We start from the raw sequence: 14,641 nt of genomic DNA, 5'->3' as shown, positions 1-14,641 counted from the left end.
TAAAGGGAGAACATAAAAGGGAGAACATTTGATTCTTTCTTTTTCCTTCTTTATTTTCAAATAAACTTATCAGAATTATGACAATTTTCACCAAAATAATCCTGTTTCTATTTCTGTGACACTTCCACCCATATACGTGATTTTTTACGCCAATCATTTTCATGACAATGAAACAGACACTGTAACAGTCTTCTAAATTTTCCACACGCCAGACTTTTTATGAGCCTAAGGGAAGCATTTCTAACACACTAAGCCTGAGAAGCTCAGATGAAATATCCTTAGAAACAACAAAGACAGCCGCTGCTTCGAATTATGAATGCTACGTCTTCAGATGCCAGCATTTCCTGACATCATGTTTAATATGCCCTACCTTCACTGGTTTTCATTACCAGGAGTTCTAGGTCAGGAAAAAAAAAAAACGTCAAAATTAATACCCTGTAGTGACTTTTACTGACTGGTAGAACAGGAAGTGTCTTAATACAGTGCTTGTAAAAATAACAAACATCTGTTTATCCTTTGCAATTAAATTGTTGAAGTAAATAATGACTCTGTTGAATATCTCAGTGGGGAGGTAACTGAATATTTTATATCAGTAAGCGCTCTCCCTTAGAATTTACCTTGCATTTTGATTTTATAGCTGCTAAAAATAGAATTCTCTTTCAAGCTTAATAACTCAAACATATTTTTACTAAGTTTTGACCATTAATGGCAACATGCTTTTTTTCTCATCTCCCCAGTTTTATACACCATAGGCAATATGTTTGAGAAAAAAAATCAGTTTTCCTATAAATAGCACAAAGGTGCTCAAATAGACCACAGATATCCCAAAGTTGAGTAGAAAAATTTCAACAAAGGCTGGATACTACTGGAACTTCAACATCTGATTCCGTGTTTCCTGTGATTAGCTGACTCAGTTTCCTCAACCATCTCTATGCTTGGTCTCTGTGTGACTGTTTAAAGCACATGAGCCCTTTGTAGGAGCTGTCATCTATGGTTAGGGATCAAAAGGTTAAAGTTGTTTGGTTCATGCATTCAAAGTTACACTATTATCAAATGAACTGTAAGCCATATACTAAAATATAGTTAATACGATAGCCTTATTTACTTGTATAGCCTCAAGATGACAATATCCCTAACTCATTTTTTTTTGGATATCAGCTAAAACACAACCCAAAGCCATTAGATTGTTAAATTAAAAAGAATAAAATAAACCAAGATTGCCTATCTACAATTAGAAATATGTTCTTTATCTTTGAAGGTGACCAGAAGGAATTTGTTCATGTGACAAATTTAAATTTGTGAGTAAATTTAAATTTCTTGAGTGCCCTCCTTGAAATTTAGAAGAAAACAGGAGTGCAGTCTCTCTCATGACAGACGTTTCTAGAAACTAAGTTGAGTAAGGCTTTAGCCATTGGTGATGGACTTCCCCGGTGTTCCTGAGAATTGGCCAAATTCTGTTGAAGTTCAGAAATAAAATTTTCTCTTTCCAAATAATTCTTCTGTCTGGAGCATTCATTTACAACCAAAATTATATTGGTAGTCCTATTTTTAGATCTTTTGTGAGTGACTTGTAGTAACATCTAACTCCAACCATCTGAGTGGCAGAAATTGAAAAGCCAATGGGAGAATTCATGTTCTTTTAATTTATTACAAAGAAAGAATTGGTTTCCCTTTTTTAACCCCCTGCAGTCAGCCACAAAACTCAGTTCTGGATTAGGGGAATGAATGCATAAACCAAAGGATATGTTGAACTAGATACACTGTGTTACACATACAGTGAAAAACTGGATATGCTTATAATAATATAAATGAGCAACAGCATAACATATACAACACTTTATTTTTCCCACTACTATACTTCTGAATAATCCTCAAATATCACCCTCAGGTTCAAGTTGTGGCCACGAATAAAACACTCCATAAGTCCAGATGCAAATACCCGCCACCCTTAACATTCTGTATAGAGAAGGTGTTTGCTACAAGTATCCCAATACTTAAATACATCCTGCCAATCTCATTTGGCACTAAGTATTATCCATATAGATGCTTCCTCGTTGGTGAACATACCTGTCTATGCAGCTCCCTTCAGTTCCAGAGGTTCTCGGCATTAGAAACCGAGGACCACAGCCGCCAGTCAAGCCTGGTTTCCCATCAGAGCCCCGGTACCCAGCACGCTATCAAGTGCAGGTCGCATGCCTCTTAGGTTTGGTCCTGTGAAGAATAGGGACAAGTCAGCACCCAGCCATGATGAGCCAAAGCAGGTCTGTTTAACGTGATCAAAGGGACACCTTAGGTCCACTATGGGACTGTGTGGGAAACACCTAGCAAGCCTGGCTCTTTGTGTGCCTCACTTAGAAGTTTTCCCACACTGCATTTTAAGTAATGCTAAACAAATGAGACAGTTTGATTTCCAAAACTTCATTATATTTCAAAACATAAACTTTTAATAACAATTACATAGATTGATCACCAGACAACTATGGAAGAGAACGTATTAACAATAAGCAGAAATAACAAGCAATGAAATGTTAATTATAATTCATTGAATTCTGATTTTTTTCTGTCTTTCTGCTCTCTTTTTCTGTTTTTCTTCTTTATAAAATTACATTTTGATCCTTTCCATTCATTCTTTCCATGTATATAAAGTATGTATCTTCCTGGCTTTAGGGAACTAATTAAATTAGTGAGTATAAGGACAAGGGAGACATTTCATAAGCTTTTTGTACATTTTAGGTAAAATGAAAAAGTCATGGATACCAAAGATATTTCAACAGAAACCAAAAGCAAAATGCCTTCAGTTATAGTATGACATCATTTCCTTATTGTTGTTTATCTCTGAACTTGTAACTTTTGAAACTAACTGAAATTCTTCATGATGATCTCTAACTAGACTCTATAACCTATTTCTAAACTAATATATTTGTGAAGAAGTCTTATCACTAGATATATATACTCCTTTTAGTCTTGCAAGGTGTCTACAGAAGCAGCAAACCAGTGCCTTCTATTTTCAGGGGCATTGACAAAACATAAGTTGTTACTTTAACAAAACTCACCTTGGTGTAAAGGAGTGCATCAAATACAGAACCACCACCAAAACCAGAAGTGCATAGCCAGAACCTGTCCAGTGAGCTTCTTCACATTTGGTACCCCCAGTGTTTGCTCTGTCTCTGCTGATAACAGGACTACGAAGTGCTCCGTTTCCTCTTTTCTCTATTGAAGCATTGTCTAAATGCTTACCAATTATTATTTCTCTTTTTCTGCCCGTCCTTTTGTTGGGGGTCCTGGGTGTGTCTCCAGCCTAGTCATAGAGAACGGAATTTATCTGCCCCACCAAGCCTGCAGTGAGTCAAGCGTTTGAGTCCTGCTTACTGAGAAGTAAGGGTGGCTACGTGATGTAAGACAACAGCTGTGAACCTTATCTCTGGGTACACGGTTTGGGTTACTCTTTCATCATCAGAGCTGCAATGGTTGAGAAGTCACCTGCAGTTTCCCTGACAATGGAAAGGCCACATGACTGCTTCTGGGAGGATGATTCCCAAGAAAGCAACCTCATAAAGAGGAGTCGCACTGGACTCTCAATGGCTGTTATGTGACAAAAGGCTTGGCTCCTTTAGTTAGCCACAATCTGCTAACTCTGCGAGCCTGTCTCCGGGAGTGATAGTGCGCTGCCTTTGGGAGTCAGTGCTTTTAAGAAGCTTCGACAGGATGTGAAGGCACCATGTATGGTCATTACCCCAACAGTAAGTTCCTATGTTGACAAGTTGCAAGGCCTGGCACTGGGGCAGTTTTCTCCACTCCAGCCTGATGTACGTTTCTCGGGCCCTCTGACTTCTGCTTTGTTATTAAATCCTGCACCCTTAAGTGAACTTGTTGGGAGACTGCCCAGGGGTCTCAGTGTAATAAATTGCTAGAGTCTATCTAACTTGACCCAGCCCATCCTTCATGAGTTCTGACAGTGAGTTCCCAAGGCACACTCCACATACTTACCGAGTCATCTCCCAGTACTCAGTAGAGCCCCAGCCCTTGTTGTGGTACTTCAGCTGATACAGATACCCTTAGATTTTCCTGCCCTTGGCTCTTTTCTGGGTGTTTCAGTCTGGGAAATTTCAAGCAGCGGGAGTAGCAGAGCGGACCCCCCCCCCCTTTAATTAGAACTTAGAACTATGCTTCTCAACCTTCCCAATGCAGCGACCCTCTATCACAGTTCCTCGTATTGTGGCGACCCCCAACCATACAATTATTCTGTTGCTACTTCATAACTGCAATTTCGCTACTGCTATGAATCGTAAGGTAAATAGGCAATCTGCAAGCCCTGCAGGGGGCGTGACTCACAGTTTGAACCACCAGCTTAGCATGCGAACACAAGAACTGTGTTCGGTTCGTTGATACCAGTGCTGCCTCTGAAAAGCCAACCACAGGCTCAGCTGTAGGAGTACCTGGTGCAGTAATCCTAGACCCCAGAGAAGCCAGCACAGAAGCCATTCAGAGAAGAGAGGCAGCCATCCCCGCCCAGCAGACACAGAGAGGCCACTGTGGAGGCTAGATCAATGTTCCTCTTTGTGAGAAGATAAATGATGAGTCCCCTGAAGGAAATTTCCACACGGCTCAGCGTCCGGACAGCATAAGTACAGTGCTAAGTTGGTTCTTGGGGGTTCCCAAGGAAACCATTTTAAACAGTTGCAAAAGTGAAACCAGATCAATTATTATTTGATGACCTAAAAAATGTGATTTTCTTGGGGAAAGAAGAAGTGAAACAAACAACAGCGAGCTCCTGTTCTTTGCTGAGCGCTGCCCAGGAAAGTTCAGGTGAGGTTCAGCCATCTGGCCTGCTCGTCAGAGTCCAGCACATCTTAGTGTAGATGCAATACGTTTATCACGAAAGAACACTGAACATATTTATGCATCACTGTGAGAACAGTATTTTGTGTCCTGAGGGGCTGCTTTTAACTTATGATATATTTCTTACACGTGTTCACTCCCAATACATCTACAAAATTCAGATATGCACCATGCCAGACCCTCTGAAGACTTTCAGAAAATTATTCTGGCTGTGCCCCTGTATACCAATTTTTCCAAGGGGATGGTTTGATGTTTTAACTTACTACACCAATAAAAAGCACAAATAATATGCTCATATTTCTCTCATGTTTTCCTGTCAACTCAAAGGAAATGAAGAAAAGCAGTAATTTGCATAGTTTATATTTTATGGCATCAGTTTCATTCTTTAAGATAAAATATGTGTACAAAGACATAGTGGAACATTCAAGAAGAATTCATAAAATCAGTTTGGTTTTTGTTCTGAATGTGTTGCATTCCTTAAGAAAAGAAACAATGAGGATTTACTCATTGGCCTAGATTAAATCTGAATTGTCCTTTCATGGGCAGTAAGATGCAATGGCTTCCTTTTGAGCTTTGTATAATGTGCTTATTAAAGTGTGATGGGTAGACCAAGGTTTATATACAAGGGACAGAAATGCATTTCAACCTTTCCTGCAATAGGAAGAGTAATATAGGGATGGATGAGATACATAAAGATTCTCAAGCTTCACTCAATTAGTAAAATTGATGATTATGGTAAGTTTCTTCCCCCCCCTTTTTATTCAGGTTCTTATGTAACCTAGACTGGCAACAAACTAGCTGTGTAGCCAGGCATGAGCTTGAACACCTGACCCTCCTGCATCTTCTAAGTAGTGGGTTACCGCTATGCCCAGCGTTACCAAGAGTTTTTAAGTAACTATTATAGAGAAAGCAATAGCAGAGTGTACACACATGCACATATACACTTTTATAATGTCATTTTTAGTCACATGAGGAATAGGAGGAGGGAGAACATCTAAGCTGTAGGTCGCCTAGCTATTCACTGAGAACAGACACCATGGTATGTCAGTGGTCGTGACTGAAAGGCGTTTGTTTCTAACCAGCATGTTCGATTTTTCACTGGAGTCTGGCTTATTTTACATCGGGTTTCAGGTCACACAGTGGGTTAAGGTTTGGTCCAGGCATCTGCAGGACTTTTGGAACTAGGACTACTCCAGGCATATTCTTTTTACAGTGATAGCAAAAGTGCCAGAGGGCAAGACCAACCATTCACGTTCATGTTGCTTATCTTCTCAATGATATTCTAAGGCTCAGGTCATATAGCTGGATGAATCTTAGAATCCAAAACCTCAGGCCCAAGGTGTCCTCTGCCATCTGCACTTGTCAGTGTGATCAGTGAAACAAGCGTACAGGTCAGTGAAAACCGAGAGTAAAAGAATTCCTTCTAATGTAGCAGGATTAATATCTCCTTTATTCATGCGCTTCTCATATACTACTTTTTTTTTACAAATGCATGAACAAAACTACTTAAAAATATTGGAGACATACTGATCAACGGGAAAGATCTAACAATCCAGATCTTGGATTTATGATCAATTGATATTTTTGCATATGATGTATATGGTGTGTGTGTGTGTGTGTGTGTGTGTATGTGTGTGTGTGTGTAAAACTTCAGACTTGGCATCTGGTGTTCTCATATATGTCTCCATTTTATTTATTGAGGAAGGGTCTCTCAAATGAGTTAACAAGTCGACAGTCAGCTGGTGTGACTAGCCAGTTTGCCCTGGAGCTCTCTGCTTCGGTGTGCTGACACTACAGGCAGGCATCACCAGTGCCCAGTCTTTACATTGGTTCTGGGGATCCATATTCTAATCCTCCAGATTCTGGTCTTCATGCTTGTGCAGCAACTGCCTTGCCTACAGAGCTGCCTCTGCAGTCCAGCGGGGTGATTTGTAAGAAGGGTGAAAAGACAGTTCAATGGAGGAAAGCTCAGTCTGTTTTAGAAATAGTGTGCATACACACACAGAAGACTGATATAGAACTTATTTTACAACTTATACAAAGATCAACTTGATGGAGATAAAGCATAGGGGCAGAAGAGGTGTGATGGCTATTATTTGTTGTCAACTTGACTACATCTAGAATTAACAAAAACCCAAGCATCTGGGGTAACCTGTAAGGCATTGTTTTCTTAATTAAATCACTTGAAGTGGAAGACTTAACTTTAATCCTGATCCTTTGAGGTGGAAAGATCCACCTTTAATCTGGGCCATACCTTCTGGTGACTGCCTATATAAAGGACATCGAAGAAGCAAGCTTTTACTCTTTGCTTGCTTGTCTTTGATCTTGTTTACAAGTTTACTGAGCAACTGGATTCTTGGATTTTTCATTTGTAGATAAGTATTGTTGGTGTTGAACTAGCTGGACCTTATTCAATTCTAATCAATTCTATTACACCTCCTCTTTCTCTCTCTCTCTCTCTCTCTCTCTCTCTCTCTCTCTCTCTGCGGTACATGTGTGTGTGTGTGTGTGTGTATTCATACACACACAATCAGTTCCGTGTTTTTAGAGAACCCTGACTAATATAAGAGGGAAAAATATAAAATACTCAGAAGAAGACAAGCATAAGTCTTCTGGGTTTTTTGGTTTGAATAAGAATGGCCCCCGTAGACACATATATTTGAAAACTTATTCATCAGGGAGTGGCACTATCTGAAAAGGGTTTGGAGGTGTGGTCTTGCTGGAAAAGTTTATCACAGTGGGTGGGCTTTGAGTTTTCAAAAGCCCAATCAAAACCCAGTCTCTGTCTCTGTCTCTGTCCTTTTCTGTTTCTGTCTCTGTCTCTCTCTCTACCTATGAATCAGGATGCAGCTCCCAACTTCTGTTCCAGTGCCTATCTGCATGCCAGCATGCTTACTGCTATGGTGATAATGGACTAAACCTCTGAAACTGTAAGCAAGCCCCCAACTAATTGCTTTCTTTACTAAGAGCTGCCTTGATCACAGTGTTTCTTCACATTACTAAAACAGTGACTAAGACCATGAGTTTGAACTGTGTAAATTTTCTAAAATGAATCACAAAACTGCAAGTAACAATAGAGGGACAGGTCATCTGAGATTTCACAAAATTTAAAAGATCTTGTACTTACAAAAGTCCCTCCAAAAATGTGTAAAGATATAATACAGCAATAAAAAGAAAAATAATCTGTTTGAATTCAAGAATTTGAGCAGCTATATATTCATAGAAAATGTAACTAGTCAATGTGCATGTGAAAAAGTGCACAGATCATTAGCCATGGGGGATTTTCAAATCAAACGACAGAGGGGCAGCCTGTTTACACCCACTATAATGGCAAACATACAGATGGGAACAAATGTGGGTGAAGAGCTTCCAATATTTTTCCTAAGGTTGCAAATAGTGCAACCCAGAATTCCCAGGAAGACACCCACCCAAGAAGACACAAAAAAATTGTCATGTGGTAGATCTGTGAAGCTCTTAGATTCTGTAAGAGAGATTTCTTTCTGAGTGGCAGCTAACACAGAAACTGACAACTAGTCAGAGTACAGAGAACAAGTACCCATGTAGTGCCCAGCCATACACGAGACATCTGTATCATACTTCTTATTCCCAGGTCTCAGGGACCATCATGGAAGAGAGGTGTGGAAAGATTAAGAGCCAGATGTCAGGGAGGACTAGGGCAAAGCAGTGTCTTCTGAACATGACAGGACCATTGTACTGAGGAACTGAGAAGTGATGGTGTCTGCATAAGACCTCAGGATCAGGCCAGTCAACAGTCCAGAATGAAAGGGCAAAAGGTTCATGAACCCCAACCCTTAGCTGAGGAGTGTGACTCTTGGTAGGGACTGCAGGAGGGAGACCCAGTTTTCTTTAATGTTGTGTCCTCTTATAAATCAATCATGTTCCTATGGATGGCCAAATACCCATGAGCATACAGACAGAACAAATAGGATTCAAAGGAGATATGAAGTTGCTTGAGGGCATGGGGTGAATCTGGGAGAACTTAAAAGAGGAATGGGAATGAATATGATCAAAATACACTGCCTTCTTGCGTGAAATTCTCAAATAGCTAATACAAACATATTAAAATTTATGTAAATATTCACAGCATTACTTGTGATACCCAAGAAATGGAAACAACCCCAGCATCCATCAGTTGATGAATAGACAAAGAATCTGTAGTACATGGTTTTGAAGATGACTTGGGGGTAAAATGCTTGCCACATCAGTGTGAGGATCTGAATTCAAATTTACAGACCCCTTGTTTAAAAAAAATAAAAAAGACAAGCAGGATGAGTGTCTATAATCCCAGCACTACTGTGGCAAGATAGCAGTCAGAGACAGGAGGATACCTGGAAACTCACAGGTATGCTATCCAATACAAACATCCAGTGGAAAACAACAAAAGAGGCTCTGTCTCAAACAAGGCAAAATACCTGAGATCACCCTCTGTCTTCCATAAGCTTACCATGATACAAGTATCACCCCCACCCCTGTACCCCTGCCCCACCAACACAGAGAGAGACAGATAGATAAATAGAGGGGGGGTTAGAATATATAAGTGTCAATGGCACATTGATAAGGAATGAGAGCAAAGTACTGATCCATGCTATAAAATAGATGATCCTTAAAAATAAGATGCTAAGTCAGGTTAGTCAGGAAGTACCAATACATGATTCCATTTTTTTTTTTTTTAAAAAAAAGATTTTATTTATTTATTATGTATACTGTGTTCTGTCTACATGTTTGCCTGCGGGCCAGAAGAGGGCGCCAGAACAAGCTAATCTACAGAGAAAGAAAATCAGCTAGTGCTTCTGAATTCAGCTGTAGAGCAGACACAGTGGGGAAAGTCTGTAGCACATGAACAGCAACCACTATTTAGTGTGAGTTTCTTGGGGTAATAAAAACATTTTATGCTGTGTGTGGTGACAGCAACTCAACCAATTTTTAAAAATTTCCTTGAGTTACATACTTTACATAAATTTTACGGCATGAATTATGTGCGATTAGAACTGTCATAAAAAAAAAAAACTTCCTGATCCGAATCCCAGGAAGTTATTGGGAAAACAATATAGTGAAAGCTCAGTGTGTGCAGGCTCATCATGTTTCCCTGAAATTCAAAACTCGTTTTTGTCCAGCAGAGACTCCCAGAAGTGGAAGCTTTCCAGGTCTTTATCTGGTAGCTAGGTCATTGCTCTGCAAGTCAGACAGGAAATCAGCCTAAGTGTATGAGAGCTAACAAATGGGCTGGGGGTTGCTCATAAGCTAAGAGCTCTTATTCCTGGTGCAACTGTGATGGCTGGTGTCCACACCTGTACCTACGTAGCAGGCTGAGTGAGGTACTTACCCTGTGTCTGTAACCCCAGGGCTGGAGACACAGGAGAAGGAGAATGGCTGGGGCTTCCTGGCTGCCAGCCTAGCTGAAAACAGTCAAGGTCGCCGGGAGAGATTTTACCTCAAAAGATAGAGAAGGATATCGAACGCCCTCTTCTGGCCTTTGCACACACAGCACACACAGAACACAAACATACAAAGAAAAGAACTAACAAAAGCTGTGCAGTTAAACACTCTGTTAATGACCAGTAGCATTTTGTTTCAGTGAAGAAAGAAGCTCTTTGCCTCATTGTCTTTTGCTGTGCTTGCATCACAGTAGCCCCATAAACCTGTTTTACAGGCGAATAAACTGAGGCTTGGAGACTTGACATAGCACAGCATCTTTGAGATGCTTCCAAAATTCACCTGTGGCGTGGGATGGCAGAAACCTTCTTTCTACAAACATCACAGTCATTTTTTGAAGAGAATAAGAAGTGGATGGCTTGGATGGAATGTTCAGTTGGTAACGGCTGGTGCTCAATTTTTCCAGAGAGCCCTCTGATGAATTCACCATTCAGTCTGAATATCCTCTGGTGTGCGAAGCCCTCTCCGGCCTCCCTCTTGCTCGCTGACTGCTGCTTGTACATTTCTCGTTTGTGCTGTTACTGAACTGATACTGATGCTCGTACTTCTGTCTTCATTGCAGCAACAGCTGCAAGCTCCATCGCCCATCTCAAATCTGAAGCCCAGGGCAGGGAGCCAGGACACAAAGAAGGTTTGAGTGCTGCAAGAAGCGAAGCCGTTTCTGTGTTGGCATTAGATTGTTCTCTGTGAACCTACACTTGGAGCTAAACAGTGCAGTGGAGAACGGCTCTAAGACACTGACTTTAGATTCCTCCTTATTCTGGTCTGAAACTGCTGAAAACTCAGAATTTGTAGGTGATTATTTTGTCTTTACCCTTGGGCCTCTATTCTCTTAAAAATTATTGAAGTTCTATCTTTTAAAATTAATGACCCGGTATGAAATTTCAGAGCAACTCAAATTGATTCGTCTATTTACTTACCTCTTTTAAATGTAAAATAAAATTGCATTTGTGTGTAAAATCCCCCAGCACCAATGGAAACTGCGATTCTACATTTGCTGAGAAATATCTTTATTTGTCCTCTGGGAGATCTTAAACTTTAGTTGGCTTCTATTAAACTTTTATGAGAACAAAACTAGGGAATGACTTTTCCTTCAAACAGGTACTCTTTGTTGTTTCGCAGAAGAGCACACAGGTCTGAAACAGAACTTTTGCTTCAGCAAATTACTGTGTGTCGCATACAGAGAAAAGGCAAAGGGGGGGGGGGGTATGGAGCAAGGGAGACAACCGCCAGCCTCCTGAACTGCAGACTGTAACCTCAGGTCACAATCATATTATTTCCCGGCTTATCTAAATATTGCCTCAAATGTCTTCCTCAAGTGGGTGCCATTGCTATTAACTCCCAGCACAGTGAGAAGAGCCCATCTGCCTTCTCGGGCAAATGTAAAGATGTCACTGCTTCTAGCAGGAGGGTAAAGTGAGCAGGGTGGCGGCTGAAGGGCATTCTGCTTATATTCAGCTATATGTTTGGTTGTGTGTGTGTGTGTGTGTGTGTGCTTATGCAAGGGTAAGGTGGGTGTGTCTGTCTGTCTGTCTGCCTTTATGCAACAGTAATGTGTATGTGAATGATGTGCATGAGTGTGTGTTTATGTGTGTGTGTGTGCGTGCACATGTACATATATATGTGTTTAGGACAGAGTTCAATCTCTAGTATTATACTTTAGGAACCTGATCATCTTATTTTAGGGGACAGCATCTCTCAGCACCCGGCACCTGTCAGTAAGCTCAAGGTATCTACCTACTTCTGCTCTCCCAGTTCTGGGACTACAAGTGTCTGCCCACATGCCTTACTTCATCTGACAAGGGTTCTGGGGTTTGAACTTAGTTCCTCATGCTTGGACATCAAACACATTACCGATTTGCTATCCCCCCAGTCCCTGAGCTGCATTTGTGATAGAAATCACACAACCTACCAAAAGAGAGAAGTCGGGAAAGCACTTGATGTTATCAGATGCAGCTAACTTTATCACACCTTTGTGGATCTTTCTGTGGTGTTCCTTTTCCTCGCAAGCTGCCTAGCCATTGAAGTACGCCTTTAGAGATTTCACAGGCAGGGTGTTGGGAGAACCCAGAAATCAGCCTACTTCCATGAAACAGAGAATTAAGGAAAAAAATTTTCTGTAGAAAGATCATCTTAGGATATCTAGATAAACAAATCCAGTTGTCCATCCATGTCCTTGTGAAGGGTGGCAGGGAGAAGCAAAAGAGAATGAGCTGTGTTCTCGGCTTTGAAAGTAGAGGAAGAAATTCTTTTGGATCTAGAAAAAGCACACAGAATCCCCAGAATATTCAGAAGGAACCCCACTCAATAAACTTGTTTCAGAATTTTGTCCTTGAGGTAGGATGACTTAGAAATGTCTCCCACAGACTCAGACATTTGTACTCTTGGTCCCCAGTTGGTGGTCCTGTGCTGGAAAATTAGGAAGTGGGGCCTTGCAGGAGGAAGTACTCCACTGGAGGCCAGCATTGAGACTTGGTAAATTCACCCCACTTACTGTGTGCTCACAGTCAGGGGATATGCACTCTCAGCCTCCTGCCACCATGTCTGCCTCTTACTGTGGTATTTCTTCACCATGGTTGAGACTTACTGTTTGAAATCATAAGTCAAAATAAACTCTTCCTTCCAGAAGTCCCTTCTGGACTTTGTGCTTTATCCCAGCAGGAGAACAGTAACTAACGCAGACGTCCAGAGTTGTGAGATGGTGCGTTGATGTGGTTTCAAGCCATTACATTTGGTGTAGTTGGCTATGTCAGCCACAGGGAGCTAATGCAGTGGGTTGTCAGTGTTTTCCTCTCCTCACTCATCTTTAGCTGTTCTCAGTTTTTCTTCTGGTTACCATCCATTTTTCTTTTGCCCCCAGTGCCTCTCTTGGCCCAAGTGCATGTGTATATCAGCTCCAGCCTCCTCTCCAGGCCTTCATGCCACCACTGTGTAGTGATCATTCTTGGGAAAACGCAAATGAGTTTATGAAAACCCCTCTTCAGAAAACCCACTAATTCTTTACTCTTTAAGTTAAAAATACATTCAGTGTCATGATGCACAGTGTTACCCAGTCTGATCTGATCTCTGTGACCTCCTCCAGTGAAATCAGTGTTGAGTAACAGTTCTGAGTCAGAATGCTTGAATCCAAAATTCCTCTTGAAGTCTTTGATGACTGTTCTTAGTTGTCAACTTGAGTACATCTGGAATTAACTGAGTCTAAGGGTCTGGGTACACTAATGAAGGAATTTTCTTAATTAAATCACTTGAAGTGGGAGGACTCTCCTTTGATCTGGATTTTTTAAGGTAGAAATACCTTTAACCCAGATCTTCTTTTGAGGTGGGAAGTTCTGGGCCACACCTGCTGGCAGTCTATGTAAAGGACAAAGGAAGGAATCTTGCTCTCCTCTCTCTCTCTCTCTCTCTCTCTCTCTCTCTCTCTCTCTCTCTTACTGGTGAGTCCATTCCTTGGCTGGCATTAGAGTTTTCTTCTTTGGGATCCTGGCATGTACTAAAGATCAGCTAAGACCCCCAGCCTCTTGGACTGAACACCTCTGATCTTGACCCTTGTATTGGCAGACAGCCATTATTTGACTGGTTAGACCACACCCTGTAAAACATTCTAATAAATTTCCTACATATATATTCTTGTACATACATATATGTCTAGGTTGATTTTATTTCACTTTCCTGATTTTTCTTTTTAATCACATATTATCTTCTAGCTGATGAGTAATCGCCTTGACTGTGATTTTTCTCCAGAATAGTACAAACTTGCAAGATCCTTACAGGATACTCTGTAATATAACTATCTCACAGTATAAAGTACATACCCAGAGAGAATTCTTCCTGTGCTGTTTGGTGTTAAATACCAGTTCTTGTAAGCATTACAGCTCAGATGGAAAGGCAAGCTGGCAGTTAGGAGCCAAGGAAAACCACAAAGTCACTGTAAGCTTGACAGCTTACAGCTCTGTTCTAGGAAAAGGGTTCCCCAATGCAAGCATAACAACTCTGCTCAGGCAGATTGGGGTTTCCCCAGAGAAGTTGTTACAACTCTTCTCTGCTCTGCTCTGGAGAAGTGTTACAGCTATGCTCTGGTCCCTAGGAATGTAATAACTCTGCTCCTCTAAGGGAAAGTTTCCCCATGAAAGTGTTACAAATCTGTTCTGCTCCCATTTGGTGAAAGTTGTTACAGCTGGGTTCAGCTCCAGGGAAAGTGTCACACTGCACAACAAACCTCATTCAAGAGATTTATTGAGAAAGAAGAATCCAGGAGGGCGGTTGCCTCAGGTAAGAAATAACAGCAAACTGGACAGAGTACAGAACTTACATAGGGTTTTTTTGTTTGGTGTGTGGCTTTCCAGGGTAG

General features: G+C 41.0%; 1 protein-coding gene across 5 annotated transcripts in view; it reads right to left on the bottom strand.

Annotated features, from left to right (window-relative positions):
- Il5ra (interleukin 5 receptor subunit alpha) overlaps positions 1 to 3,355 on the bottom strand; it is a 36,908-nt gene extending 33,553 nt beyond the window's left edge. For 2 of the 5 annotated variants that reach the window (XM_048438498.3, XM_048438495.3), the window contains exons 1-2: positions 3,054 to 3,355; positions 2,068 to 2,211 (exon numbers count right to left, since the gene is read on the bottom strand). The gene's annotated coding sequence lies outside the window, so the exon portion shown is untranslated. Of the gene's footprint in view, positions 1 to 2,067; positions 2,312 to 3,053 lie in introns of those variants that run through there. The other 3 variants (XM_048438493.3, XM_048438490.3, XM_048438494.3) reach the window with 3 other exon arrangements.
- Between the last annotated feature and the right edge of the window lie 11,286 nt (positions 3,356 to 14,641).

This window comes from Myodes glareolus, chromosome 3, assembly GCF_982192425.1.
Source record: "Myodes glareolus chromosome 3, mMyoGla1.1, whole genome shotgun sequence".
NCBI lineage: Eukaryota > Metazoa > Chordata > Mammalia > Rodentia > Cricetidae > Myodes > Myodes glareolus.
The sequence above is the reverse complement of the archived record's forward strand: the minus strand, read 5'-3'. Positions and strand labels throughout refer to the sequence as shown.